The sequence below is a fragment of the Macaca mulatta genome, chromosome 14 (genome assembly GCF_049350105.2).
Source record: "Macaca mulatta isolate MMU2019108-1 chromosome 14, T2T-MMU8v2.0, whole genome shotgun sequence".
Lineage (NCBI taxonomy): Eukaryota > Metazoa > Chordata > Mammalia > Primates > Cercopithecidae > Macaca > Macaca mulatta.
In genome coordinates, this window is record NC_133419.1 from 16304916 (window position 1) to 16318229 (window position 13314).

General features: G+C 40.2%; 1 protein-coding gene across 1 annotated transcript in view; it reads left to right on the forward strand.

The window, feature by feature from the left end:
• The first annotated feature begins 3145 nt into the window (after positions 1–3145).
• Positions 3146–13314, forward strand: part of OR5AP2 (olfactory receptor family 5 subfamily AP member 2) — a 244724-nt gene continuing 234555 nt past the window's right edge. Inside the window, exon 1 of the mRNA XM_077960650.1 lies at positions 3146–3423. The gene's annotated coding sequence lies outside the window, so the exon portion shown is untranslated. The remainder of the gene's footprint in view (positions 3424–13314) is intronic.

The following is a 13314-nucleotide window of genomic DNA, read 5'->3' on the forward strand; positions in this document are numbered from 1 at the left end:
CAGCTGGGTTAGGAAGAAGCCAAGTGAATAGATCAATACAAAGTGAGTTGTGATTTATAGGTTGTAATTTTCCTGGGGCTTTTAGCTTTTAAAAGCAGGTTGTTAACTCATTGATTATCAGCCAGGCAGAAGTTCTGTATGAAGACAAGAAGATTGGAGGACATCAGGACAAGTGGAGACTTAGGGTTGGGCACTTTGCCTAAAATGCCTTTCACAATTCCAAGCAGATAATGCATGTGAGAGTTTAGTAGTTGAGTTTCCCTTTTGGGGTACAGTTATTGATCTCTTCTGGAGAGTGAGGATGTTACTGTAGTTTCAGAATCTTATACTTACGAAGGTTGCTGCTTTAGTTCATTCAAGATTTTGTCTTTTGTCAAGTAAACTCTCTTCCACCTGGAATTCCTTTTGGTCCATATCAACCTCTTAAACCTTACCTATAATTCAAACATGATTCAAATACCTCATACATAGAAGATTATTAGCTAACTCCTTTCAGAATGGATTTTTTCCTGATTAGCATCTATGATTCCAGTATTTTTTTAAAGCCAGAATTAGGTGTTATTCCATTTTTTTCTGGTGAGAATCTGAATTCCTGGAGGCAAGAGATAAGTCTGAATCATCATCTTAAATGAAGGCAGTCTGACACATTGGTTGAGATTTGAAGTCAGAGGGATTTGGATTGAAATTTTCACTGTGAGATTTGTTAGTTCTAGGGCTTTGAGAAGATAACTAACCTAGCATTCTTAGTCATAATGTGGAAATTATACCATTTTGCAGAGCTACTGTAAGAATGAAATGATGTATTGTCTCTAAGATCCTTAATTCAAACCCAACAATACTATATGCACAAAAAATGATGTTATTTTTAGCTTCACATCCATCTCTCAACAGAAGAGAGTAACTTGCACACAGTTTAGTGCTGAGCAAATGTGTAAGTTCTATTCATAAGAATACATAACTTGCAGGCCAGTCAGAACACTGAACTTCTAGGTAATTGTGCCTTGAAGAGGAGGGTTATGTTAAGTTCAGTGTTCATGAATGAGCCTTTATTTCCCAATGGCCCTGTGAGCTTAAATAAGGCATGGTCTTCTTAGTGGCCTTAATACTTGCAGCAGAGCCCAAAAATGAGCTATCTTAATTTATCTAAAATCCCTTTGCTCTATGGAATTGCTAATTGCAACTTGAAATTTAGGGAGCTGTTTATTTGCTTCTCTATTAATAGATCAGCAGCACATTTTTTTGTCCTGTTTGTTTAGATTGGCTAAATTAAAGATGAGGGGGAAGTCACAGCAGTGGCACTGGGAAATCTTATTTCGTGTAGAATTATGAATATTTTACAAGAAGTCAGGAAGAATGGGAACCTTGAGAAGCCTCTCCAAACAAGGATGAAGAGTTTTCCAAGTTGCCATCTTGGAAGCATGGGGGCACTAAAAAGAGGGTTGAGTTCCGGCTCTGACACTTACTAGCTACCAAATTTGCAACTGGGGGAAATTACTAAATCTCCTGGAGACTCAGTTTCCTCATTCATCCATTCACTTAATGCATGTATTAAGCTCTTATTGTGTACTAGACACTGTTCTATGCTCCAGAGAGATGGTGATAAAGGAAACAGAAAAAATTCCTGTCTTCATGAAGCTCCATGTTTAATACAACTAAAATATACAGCAAATGATAACAATTTTCATCTGAGGAAAGGGAATAGGAAAGTATGTGCAGGAGGGTGGATTTTAGATAGAACGTCTGGGAAAAGCCTCCTTGAGAAGTCGACATTTGAATAAAGTCAACATTGCTGGAAGAGTGAGGGAGAGGGAAAATGCTGGGTCAGAGAAGTGATGGTCTTACTGTGCAGCATCCTGGAGCACAAGGTGAGGACCTTGGCCTAGGACTCATTGGAGCGTTTAAAGTAGTGGGAGACAAGACCTTGCTTTTGTTTTAACACGATCCTTTGACTTTTGTGTGGGGAATAGCTTGTAGGAGGACAAATACAGAAGCAGGGAGACCAGTTAGGAGGCTGTTTCAATAATACAGTGGGTAGCTTGGCTCAGATAAGGGACGTAACAATGGAAATGGTGAAAAGCAATAGAATTGTATTTATATCTTGAAGATACAGGCAAAAGAAGAGAATATATCTGAAATAATTTGCTGACAGATTAGATGTAGAGAAAACCAGGATGTAAGGATGACTCTAGTGTGTTTGACCTGAACAACTGGAAGGATGAATTCACCATTAAATGAGATGGAAAATGCTGTGGGAGGAGCATGTTTTAGGGGGGATATTAGGAGATTTTTAGTAGATGTGTCGTTTGAGATGTCTGTTAGATATTCAAGTAGAGATGTAGAGTAGGCTGTTGGGTATTAAGATCTAGACTAGCTGCGCATGGCGGCTCACGCCTGTAATCCCAGCACTTTGGGAGGCTGAGACGGGCAGATCACCTGAGGTCGGGAGTTTGAGACCAGCCTGACCAACATGGAGAAACTCCATTTCTATTTAAAATATAAAATTAGCCAGGCATGGTGGCACATACCTGTAATCACTGCTACTCGGGAGGCTAAGAAAGGAGAAACATCACTTGAACCCGGGGGACGGAGGTTGTGTTGAGCCGAGATGGCGCCATTGCACTCAAGCCTGGGCAACGAGCAAAACTCTGTCTCAATTAGAAAAAAAAATCTAGACTAAAGGGAAGAAAAGGGAAGAGGCCAAGGCTAGGTATATAAATTATATACATTTGGAAGTCATGGACATCTAAATGGTATTAAAGCCGGCAATGTAGATGGATAAAATAGAGGTCGAAGGGCTAACTCTCAGGACTCTCCTTCATTTAGAGGTCAGGGTCATATGGAGGAACCAGCAAAGCAAGATTAGAAAGAGCAGCCAGAGAGGTCAGAGGAAAACAAAGTGAATATGGAGTCCCGGAGGCCAAACAATGCCAGTATTTAGAGGAAAAGAGTCACCATCTGTGTTACATGATAATGAAAACTGAAGTAAGATCAGGACTGAGCACTGACCATTGGAATTATCTATGTAGAGGTCATTGCTGTGCCAGATCGTGACCAAACTGCTTTCTTAAGCGGGACCCCAATCCATTCTTCCTTACTGGGTGGGGCCTCCCTGTGGGAATTTCAGCAACACCAGCCAGGGTTACAAGGACAAAACTCTGATCTCTCCCTGGGATGGAGACCCAGGGGGCGGGGCAACTGATATCTCTGTGGTTCTGTTGACTCAGCCTTCCCAGACTGCTGGCTCCGGAAAGTCCAGGCAGTCTGGACAAAGAACACTGCCCCCAGCACAGCACACCTGCTCTACCAAAAAGCAGCCAGATGGCCTCTTTAAGCAGGTCCCTGATCCTGTCCTTCCTGATGGAGTGAGAACTCCCAACAGGGGTCTCCAAACACCTTCTGCGGGAGCATCCAGGCTGACAACAGGTCGGTACTCACCCTGGGATGGACCTATGAGGCCTATGACAGGACAGGAGTTGTGTGGCAAAAAAATGATGGCACTAATCTAGGAGCATCTTTGAGAACTGGGGGCAGGAACTTGACTTTGGAGGCGTGGGTAAGGGAACGAAACAAACAGGGGTAGTAGGAGACAGAGTTTCATGATGTGATATTCAAAGCTTTGATTTTTTTTGTTGGTGAGGAAGGAGGAAGGATGGTCTTACAGCGTTATTAAAGTAGTAAGGGAGGTCTCTACCCCGTGTCCAGGTCCAATGGAAGGAGGAGTGAAAGAAAACATAGAACATAGCCCTTGAGAGGGCTAGAGTGTCCTCGAGGAAGAGCCAGGGTTTTCAGCTAGTGCAAGAAGGTGAAGGAAATGTTACTGGAAGAGCTTTAGGACACAGGGAAATGTACTGAGAGACCTTAAGCTCCGAGTTGTAGTGAAATGATTTCAGGAGAGGCAGAAAGGTAGAAGAAGAGTTTATAAAATGGGATGGAGCCACACAGACACCAGAGCTAGTGAATTCGTGAATGGAGATGAGCCGGGAGTCCTGGGCTTCATGGGGTGACAGACATAAACAGAGGTAATAAGATGTTCTTACTGGTTCTAAGGCAGGAATTGAGAGAGAAGCTGTGTGTGTGAAAAGGAGGAAAAAAATGATAAAATGTTTTTTTCAAACTTGCTATCCAGTCTTGTCTCTTCTTGTCACCTAGAAGGTTGGGGTGGGAATGGATTTGAGTAATAACTACTATGCTAAACTTAGAAATGTGACTTCATCCTAATGGATAAGACTTTTTTCTTAGTTGAATTCTTTGGAACAGGCTCCTTCTTACTTTTTAAACATCTCTCTCTAGCATTCTCTGCAGCCCCTTCTGTAAAGGGGCTGCAATAAGATGTTCTACCAACTTCACAGGTGCACCTTCTGCCAGTCTAGGCTCAAGATGAAATTACGGGTACAACTGAGTTAAGTCCTGGCATATGCCACAACACCCTTGTCCCTTTTATCATGTCTCTTTTGGCATTCCCTCCACCAATTACTGATCTAAAGACAAATGGTTTTATTCTGTTGAGGTGTGCGGCTACTGAGAAGAGAGAAGAAAGATACTGCTGCCAAATTTTCAGTGTCAGGGTCCTCCAGTTTGTAGGTCACAGTGCCATTGTGAGGAAGTGCTTTCTAACCACTAAAAAAGATAGTAGAGAGGCCCAAGGAGCCTCCATAGAAAAGGCTTTGGTACTAGGTTTGGGTTTGAAACCCCACCCACCACTTCCTGGCTACATAAACTTAGGCAAATGATTTAAAATTTTAAGCCTTAAAATTTTTCCATCTTGATGAAAAGTGTGCAATTGTGAGCTGTTGAATAGCAAATAGACCTGTGATTTATAACACTCAATTTACATAATTCTCAGCAGCATTTAATAATGTTGACTCCAAACTTTCTATTCCCTTGGCTTTTGTTACTCTACTTTTTTTGTGTGTTTTATTCCTGTCTTAGAACATTCCTTTTCTCCCTTTCTTTGCTGGTGTATCCTTCACTGCTTAATCATTAGGTTGAAATTCCTTAAGCCTTTGTCCTAGGTCCCTAAACCTTTCTTTTTAAAAAAGTTTATTCTATATTCTCACCCTATTTGATCTAACTCATGCTATCTCTATGCCAAAGACTCTTAAATACATATCCATAACTTAGCTCTCTCTCTGAGCTCTAGACACATGTCTGCATGAACGTTCTACTTGGACATCTCAAAAGGCATCTTAGCCTCAACTTAGCCACAAATGAATTCATGTATTATCTTTCCCCTAAATTGAGACATCTTCACGTGACTGGTATTTCCAGAAACCTGTGAGACAGTCTTGATTCTCCCCTCTTTCTTAACTTTCATACTCAATCCATCCTAAAATCCTGTCAACTCTACTTACTAAACAGATCTCAGATTCCTTTACTTTGTGCCATTTCTTCTATTGCCGTATCAAGCCATCATTGTCTCTAGCCTGGACCACTGGAACACTGGCAAAACAATTCTCTCAGTATCTATTCTATCTTTTACTTCTCATCCATTCTCCACACAAATAGCAGGAACCATATTTTAAACTTCATGTGAACATGCTATCTCTCTCTTCCTCACATTCCTGATTAGTCAATTCCAATAGACTGAGAATCATTTGGCAGCTTCTCATCGATTCCCATTATGGCCCACAAGGGGCTGCCCCTGCCTATTCACTCCTCTTTATCCTGTCTTCATCTTGAGCTACTCGTCCTTGCTATCTTGATACTTCAGCCACACTCATTGTCCAGCTCCTAGACTGTGTCGTGCCCCTTCCAATCACAGTGCATTTAAATATGGCAGTCCTTCTCCTTAGAGTGCTTTTTATTTCTTAGCCTCTATTCATCTTTCAGATCACAACTCAAATTTTGCTTTCACAGGTTATTGTTTCTTGATCCTTCCTGCACTAAATCTCTCTAAACTAGGTCAGTTTTTCAATCATTTGGCACTGTGTAATTTTGTAGTTCTTAGAAATGAATTCACAAATAATATTTACTTTAGCAATTATATCATTATTACCACTGTACCCCACTAAAGTATATGCTTCATGAGAACAAATACGATGTCTGTTTTTTGCTGAACATTGTATTCCTGAGCTTGGACCAGTGACTGGCTCAAAATAAGCACTCAGTAATATTTTCTGAATACATGAATGAATAATAGCTTCTATTTCTTGAGCACTTACTATAAAACAGGCATTTTAGTAAGCATGTTATAAACATTTACCTTTCACAGTAACACTATGATGAGGCTATTATTATTCCATTCTGCAGATGAGGAAGCAAGCTTAGAATAATTAATGGACTTGTCTAAGTTCCTGCCAGTTGTTTAGACTTCAGTTCCAATTGTCTCTAGATTCTATGACCCTAATATCCATCTTATATTGCCTGTTGGGTATCTGTAGAGTTAAAAATACTTTCTCTTTGGGTGAAGCTGGCCGTGGCCTCCCTACCTTGAGACTTGAATCTTCCCACCCCTTGTCCTGTGATGCCCCTTCCCTTCCTCCTCCTCTGGCACATTTTATGATTTTAATACCGATTTTACAGGATTGTTATGAAGATCCCATGATTTCGTGGTTGTAAAAGCACCAGCCTTGTATGCTGTAACATGATTGTCAGATGTAAAGTTTCTTTTTAAGAAGTTTTAATTCTTCCTTTCATGTCCGTAAGCCATTTCGATTAAGATTTGTTCTTTAGCATTTCAAGTTGCTTGTTGTTGTTAATCTCTTCATATTCCTTTCTTCATCACCCTCTTCTTCCTTTGCTGCATGCTAATGTCCAGTCATTCCTCAACATGGAGAACACATGGTATAACATCTCTATGAAGATCTTATAATAAGAGAGGCAGTGTTTGGGTCAAGTTGCCTTGGCCAGAGGGAAAAGAATTTGAGTTTAAAGAGTCGTGTGCTGACCTGGACATTCCCAGAGTAGCACTGTAGACATTTAATTTAAAGATGATGGGATGTTATGTTCTTTTGCAAGTGATAATCTTTCCCAAGCCCAGGGGATGCTCTGATGTGGGAAGCTGAGCTTGACAACATTTCTGCTTTGAGGCTAAGGGCTCTTGGTTTTGCCCATAAAAGATGCTCTCACCATCTGCACCTCCCGTGCCTTTGCTTCCTGATCTTGCGTGTTGTTTAAACCTGTTCAGTTTTTCTCTGGAGGCTATGAAAGAGAATAACCACTGCAGGGCCATCTCTTAGGGTTGTGCCATTGTGTTCTGCACAAAGGTCCCTTGCTGAGCGTGTGAGTGGTGCTAAAATCCAGCTTGCAGTCTGCTGGCTGAGCTGTGTGCCCTGTCACAAGCTGTGTCTGTTCGGGAGAAGAGATGCCTATTTCTAATTCATAACAGGGTCTGGTAGGCAAGTTACCCCTTCCTGACTCACTCCTTGCTGGTAGCTCAAGTAGGTTTTTGCCCCATTCATATGTAATATGTGTATTTGTGTGTATGTATGTGTGCATGCATATATACACTGCCTCTGACATTATTTTTGAGAATTTAGATGAAATAACATGATGCTTCTTTCTATCAGCAGGGATCTGACCCTTTCAGAATTTCAGATGCAATGCATTACTGGCAAATTCTCACATATTCTGTGTTTGGTCTCTGTGTTCCCTCCCTCCCTCCTGCTTTCTGCTCTCCCTTTCTTTCAGATCATGGTACATTATCACCGTTGCGAGTGATGGTCTTTCTCTCGCTTTACATTTTAATTATGCTCTTCATGATGTAAATGACGAGTTGATGGGTGCTGACGAGTTGATGGGTGCAGCACACCAACATGGCACAAGTATACATATGTAACACACCTGCACGTTATGCACATGTACCCTAGAACTTAAAGTATAATAATAATAAATAAATTAAAAACAAAACAAAACAAAAAACAAAAAAAAACAACAACATGATTCTCCGCTGTGATTCCATGTGTTTTTATAGGTGTTTTGTAAAATGTAGCTTGTCATTTTGTGTGCAAGGCTGTATGTTACAGAAATTGTGTAGTGTTATAAATCTATTACTTTTATTTTTCACTCAGCAGAATGCTTCTAATATATAGCTGTTTTTAATTTTTCTATGGCTTTACTCGCAGGCCCAATTCCCTTTGCCCTTCTTGTTTAAATGGCTTATCAGCATAAGGTGCAGTTTAAATGTTCCCCTCTGTGAAGTCTTCCCTCATTCTTCCAATGTTAGGCTCCCTCTTCTGGGCTCCCATAGCATTTGTTCATTTTTCTGTTGTAATTGTGATCTCATTTTGCAACAACAAAAAAATCTATTTATGTGTTTGTGTTGAGCTCTTCCATGGAAGACACTGACATATATACATTTATGCAATTCTAGCATCTAACATAGATCTTGGAACATATATTTTCAATAAATGTGTATTGAATACATGCATAATAATGATAATAGCAAATCTTTGTTGAGTGCAAAAAATGCATTACACACTATTCTAAGTGTTTCACATTTATTAAACTTATTTAATCTTTACAACAACCCTATGAATTAGGGATGATTATTATCACTGTCATCTTACAGAGAGAGAAACCAAGACATGGAATATTCAAGTAACTTTAAATTTCATGTAACTTGTAAAATTCCAGCCACTTAATACAGAAAATGATGAAGTTGGGATTCTAACCAAGGCAGTCTGGCTCCAGAGTCCAAGGTCTTAACTGCTCTGTACAGAACATCTTGAATAACCGATGGACTTGCATACTAGGACTCTTGACTTCCAGTCCAGTCCACAATGCAGGCTCATTCTGCATTAATTCTCTTCATTCGTAGGTGCCTGTTAGGTATTGCCATCTGTGCTGTTATCTCACTCAGTCATACATGGACTAGTAGGTGGGTATCATTATTCCAGTTTTTATAGATGAGGAGACTGGAGCTTTGAGGAATATGGTAAACTTCCTGTGATCTTACACAGGATTAGATAGTAGCAGAGCCAAAATTAGATAGTGGCAGAGATGAATTAGAGAGTGGCTAAAATTTGCACCTGTGTCTGACTGATTTTATGTTCCACGCTCTTTCCATCATACTATGTAATCACCAGAGAAGGCACCTTGGGGCTGAGATCCTTGCCACCCTGATTCCTTAAATATTGAGGAAACAGATGGGCATTTGTTGGAAAGGTAGGGGTCTCTTTGGCTTTGGTGTAGTAGTCCAGGAATGTTCTCTCACTATCTGTGACTTCCTCCATGATCTTGCCACTGGGGTATTGGAGTCTTTTCTCCAGAGCCTGAATGTCTATCCTTCTCTTCCTTCCAGAAGTCTATGTGTACCCCAAATATGTGCCAAATAAAGTTGGCACGTAGAATTATAGCCACAGGAAGGACAGGCATGTTTTCAGGATGGTTTTTATGATGTTGGGTGTAGGGTAGTTAGAGGTTCTTGGGGAACATTGCCTTCTGATTTTTAGAGTGTTGCATCATTTGATTTTTCTTCTATTACATTGAACATATATTTCATTTAACATTACAAATCAATAAAATTTATTAAAAGTACAAGAATATGTAGTATTCAATTTTAGAATTTTAAAGGACTTTAGGGATCATCTTGTACCTAAAGACCAAACATGTGGTGAATTTGTAGCCACTCTTCACTCCTTTTCTGTGGTGGATGTTGATTATTTTTTGTTTTTCTGGTGGCAGGACTCTGATAGCTTACTCAAGAATCATCTCTTCTGCAGCCGCAAACCAGGTGCATTAGGTGGAGCACACTTCATTTCTGTCTTTGGGGCTGAAGAATTGAGCCAGCTTAACTGATAAGGTCATTCCTTTTTCCAGAACATAGTCACTGGTTTAGGGGTGGGTGTGTGACCCAAGTCTATCCAATCAAGATCAGTAAAGAGGGAGTTTTCTTTATTGCTTGAGGAAGCAGATATAAAAAATAACGTTTTTCCATGGGATGTGGAGCAGAAAGGGTGCAATCTTGAAGCCTAAAGGGGCTTTAACACAGAAATAGTATATTGAACCCTTGGATTCAACCATTGCCTGAAATCAACTCTATCCCTGGAATTTTCATTTCTATAAGCCATGGACGTGGGAAATCTGAAGGCAGGGACTTCATTGTTGTTGCAACTTCAGTGCTTAGAATGATGTTCAGCACACAGTGGAGGTTCAGTAAGTATTTGCTGAGTAAATGCCAGATCTAATGATCCTTCCCCATTGTAGGTTCCCCCAGTTCTCCCTGCTTTCTTTCTGTGTCCTTCCTTAAAAATCACAGAGTGCTTGACCATTCTGAGACCCATCCAGCTGCAGGTTTTTCTCAGCAGGCTCAAACCCAAATTGGGGCCTTGAAAATTTTCAGGTGCTGACATAGGTATCTAGGTTGTTGCCGAAACACTGAAAGAAACTAAATAGTATGGTTTGGCTGTGTCCCCACCCAAATCTCATCTTGAATTGCAGCTCCCATAATTCCCATGTGCTAAGGGAGGGATCTGGTGGGAGATAATTGAATCATGGGGGTGGTTTCCCCCATACTGTTCTCATGGGAGTGAATAAGTCTCACGAGATGTGATGGTTTTATAAGGGGTTTCCCATTTTGGTTGGCTCTCATTCTCTTGCCTGCTGCCATGTAAGATGTGCCTTTTGCCTTCCACCATGATTGTGAGGCCTCCTCAGCCATGTGGAACTGGGAGTACATTAAACCTCTTTTTCTTTACAAATTACTCAGTCTTGGGTATGTCTTTATCAGCAGCATGAAAAAGACTAACACACTGGCCCTGGTCCTGAGCCAAATTTCTTAAACACTTGTATAAACTCCATACCCTGACATCCTCATTGCAGACATACCTAGGTAGTGCGCCTCTTTTTTCTTTCTGTCCATCTCAAAGGTTGCTGCAGCATTCTGCAAGTTCCCTTAATAATTGCTTTGTACTGATCATCCTGATGTTTAGTATTTTTTTCTTTGGAATCCCAACCAGCCCCATCTCAGGACAATTTGGGGAACTCCCTTGTGGAAATTTCCCTGCTACTGCTTTTGGGGTAATTCCAGCCTCTGGCTTGGCAGGACAAAACACTCCTCCCTGCTTAAGTCAATTTGTGCCATGTTTTCTGTGGCTTGCATTCAGAGGAGTCCTCACTGAAAAATATTCATGGTAGATATTATTAATCAATTATGACACTTTTTGTAACTGACCTTAGATGCAGACTTAGAATTCTTTTCAATATATTGCTCCAAGCAGGTATGATCAATCATTAGAGTTAGTGGGCAAGATGGAATGTGTCTAGAATCTATATCAGTTTTCTATTTCTATATAACAAATTAGCACAAATTTTGTGGTCTATAAAAACATATGTTCGTTATCTCACTGTTTCCATGGGTCAGGCATCTGGGCATGACTTAACTAGGTCCTCTGCTCAAGGTCCCACAAGACTGCAGTGAAGGTGTTGGCTGGGCCATGTTTCTTTCTGGAACTTGAATCCTCTTTCAGGCTTATGTAGTTGTTGGAAGAATTAATTTCTTTGCAGTTTTAGGATGAGGGTTCTTGTTTTTTTTGCAGGTTGTCAGTTGGGGGTCATTCTGAGCTCCAGACGCCACTGCTCACAGATCCTCATCACACGACTGTCTCACAGGCCCTCTCATAACATGGCAGCTTAGTCCTTCCAGGCCTAAGGAGTATCTCTCTCCTCAGGAGGGGCCCAGTTCCTCTTTTAAGAGCTTTTAACTGATGAAGTCACATAATCTCCCTTTTATCTCAAAATCAACTAATTTGGGACTTCACATTTGCAAAAATCTCTTCACTCTTGCCACATAATAGAACTCTGTAATGAGAGCAAAATCTCATCGTATACATAGGTCCAACCCACACTCACAAAGAGGGGGTTACACAAGGTGTGTATATCGGGGGCAGGAATCTCATGAGGTCATTCTAGGATTCTGCCTGCTGCAGCATCCTGTTCTAAATTTAAAATTCTCTATTGCACAGATGAGAGAACTTAGGCTAAGAGAAGAAAAGTAAGTTGCCCAGGCATACGCAGTGTTGAATGACAGAGTTGGAATCAGCATGCTAGGTCTTCAGTTTCTTGCTCTAGTGATAGTTGAGGTCTTTGAGCATAGAACTATTTCTAAACGTTTATTCAAAGCTATTCAGACTCTGAATTTGTAGAAATCATCTCAGGTTTTAATCATCTTTGTGTCTTTTCCTCCAACTCCCACTGTACCTAGCAGATGTATACACAATAAGTGCTTTTACTGTTGATTTGACTTAAAAAATCCATAAATTAATTTTCAGGAAATTGAAGGCCAAAATGAATTGACCTAATGTCAAAACCAAAACAATGAGGAATTCAGACACAGGAGAAAGCCTTGCAGGACTTGGATGAAATATTAATAGAGTCAGTGTCAATGACAATAGCATCTCTTCTTCCAGAAGCAGCCATGACCTTTAAGAGATAAACATCACCATAGGGGACATTCCTAAAGGGCTAAGCCCCCTGCTTTTCAGCAACTGAAGTCACTTCCCGGTGATGCTCATGCTGGGGCTTGTGGAAGAACATGATGAATAGGTGAAAAGGATGTTACAAATGCCAGCTAATACCCCCACCAAGTGATTCTCCTGAAAGATCTTTGACTTTATGACAAGATTTACTTCCCATCCAAATTAGGACATTTGAGCAGAGACTTGAATAGACTTTGTTCCTCTTCCCATAGTTCAATCCAATTAATATGAAATATACATTTATCAGAATTAATGGACCAGCAAATAGAATAATTAGGGTAGTAAATATATAAAAATATAAAAAATATATCTTGTTGCAACTTCACTGGGACTATATTTTAATGAGAGAGTTTTCTGAAGTTTGGATATCTATACAATTTCTTGGAAAAGAGCTGAGTTCATTGGAATAATGAAATTCTGAGCTTCTTGGAAAAGAGTTGTGTTCACTGGAATAATCAAATTCTGAGCTTAATTCTCTAGCATATTCCTTAAAAAGTAGTAGGTTGTTGAAGAATAATGAAGGCTAATAAGTGGTCTATGGCATAATGGACAGATACTGGGAAGGAATGGATAAGGTCCTTCTAAAAATGTGGGAATCTGAAAGGCGTTTTTGATTGGTTACTATATTAGTTTTCTATTGCTGTGTAATAAATTACCACAAAATTTAGTTGCTTAAAATAGGAAATATTTATTGCCTTTCCATGGGTTAAGAATCCAGATGTGACTTCACTGAGAACTTCTGGCTCAGGGTCTCTCACAGGCTGCTGTCTAGGTGTTAGCCAACATAGTGTTGGAAGTTCTGACCAGGGCAATCAGGCAAGAGAAAGAACTAAAGGGTATTCAGTTAGGAAAAGAGGAAGTCAAATTTCCCTGTTTGCAGATGTTTCTAAATATACAT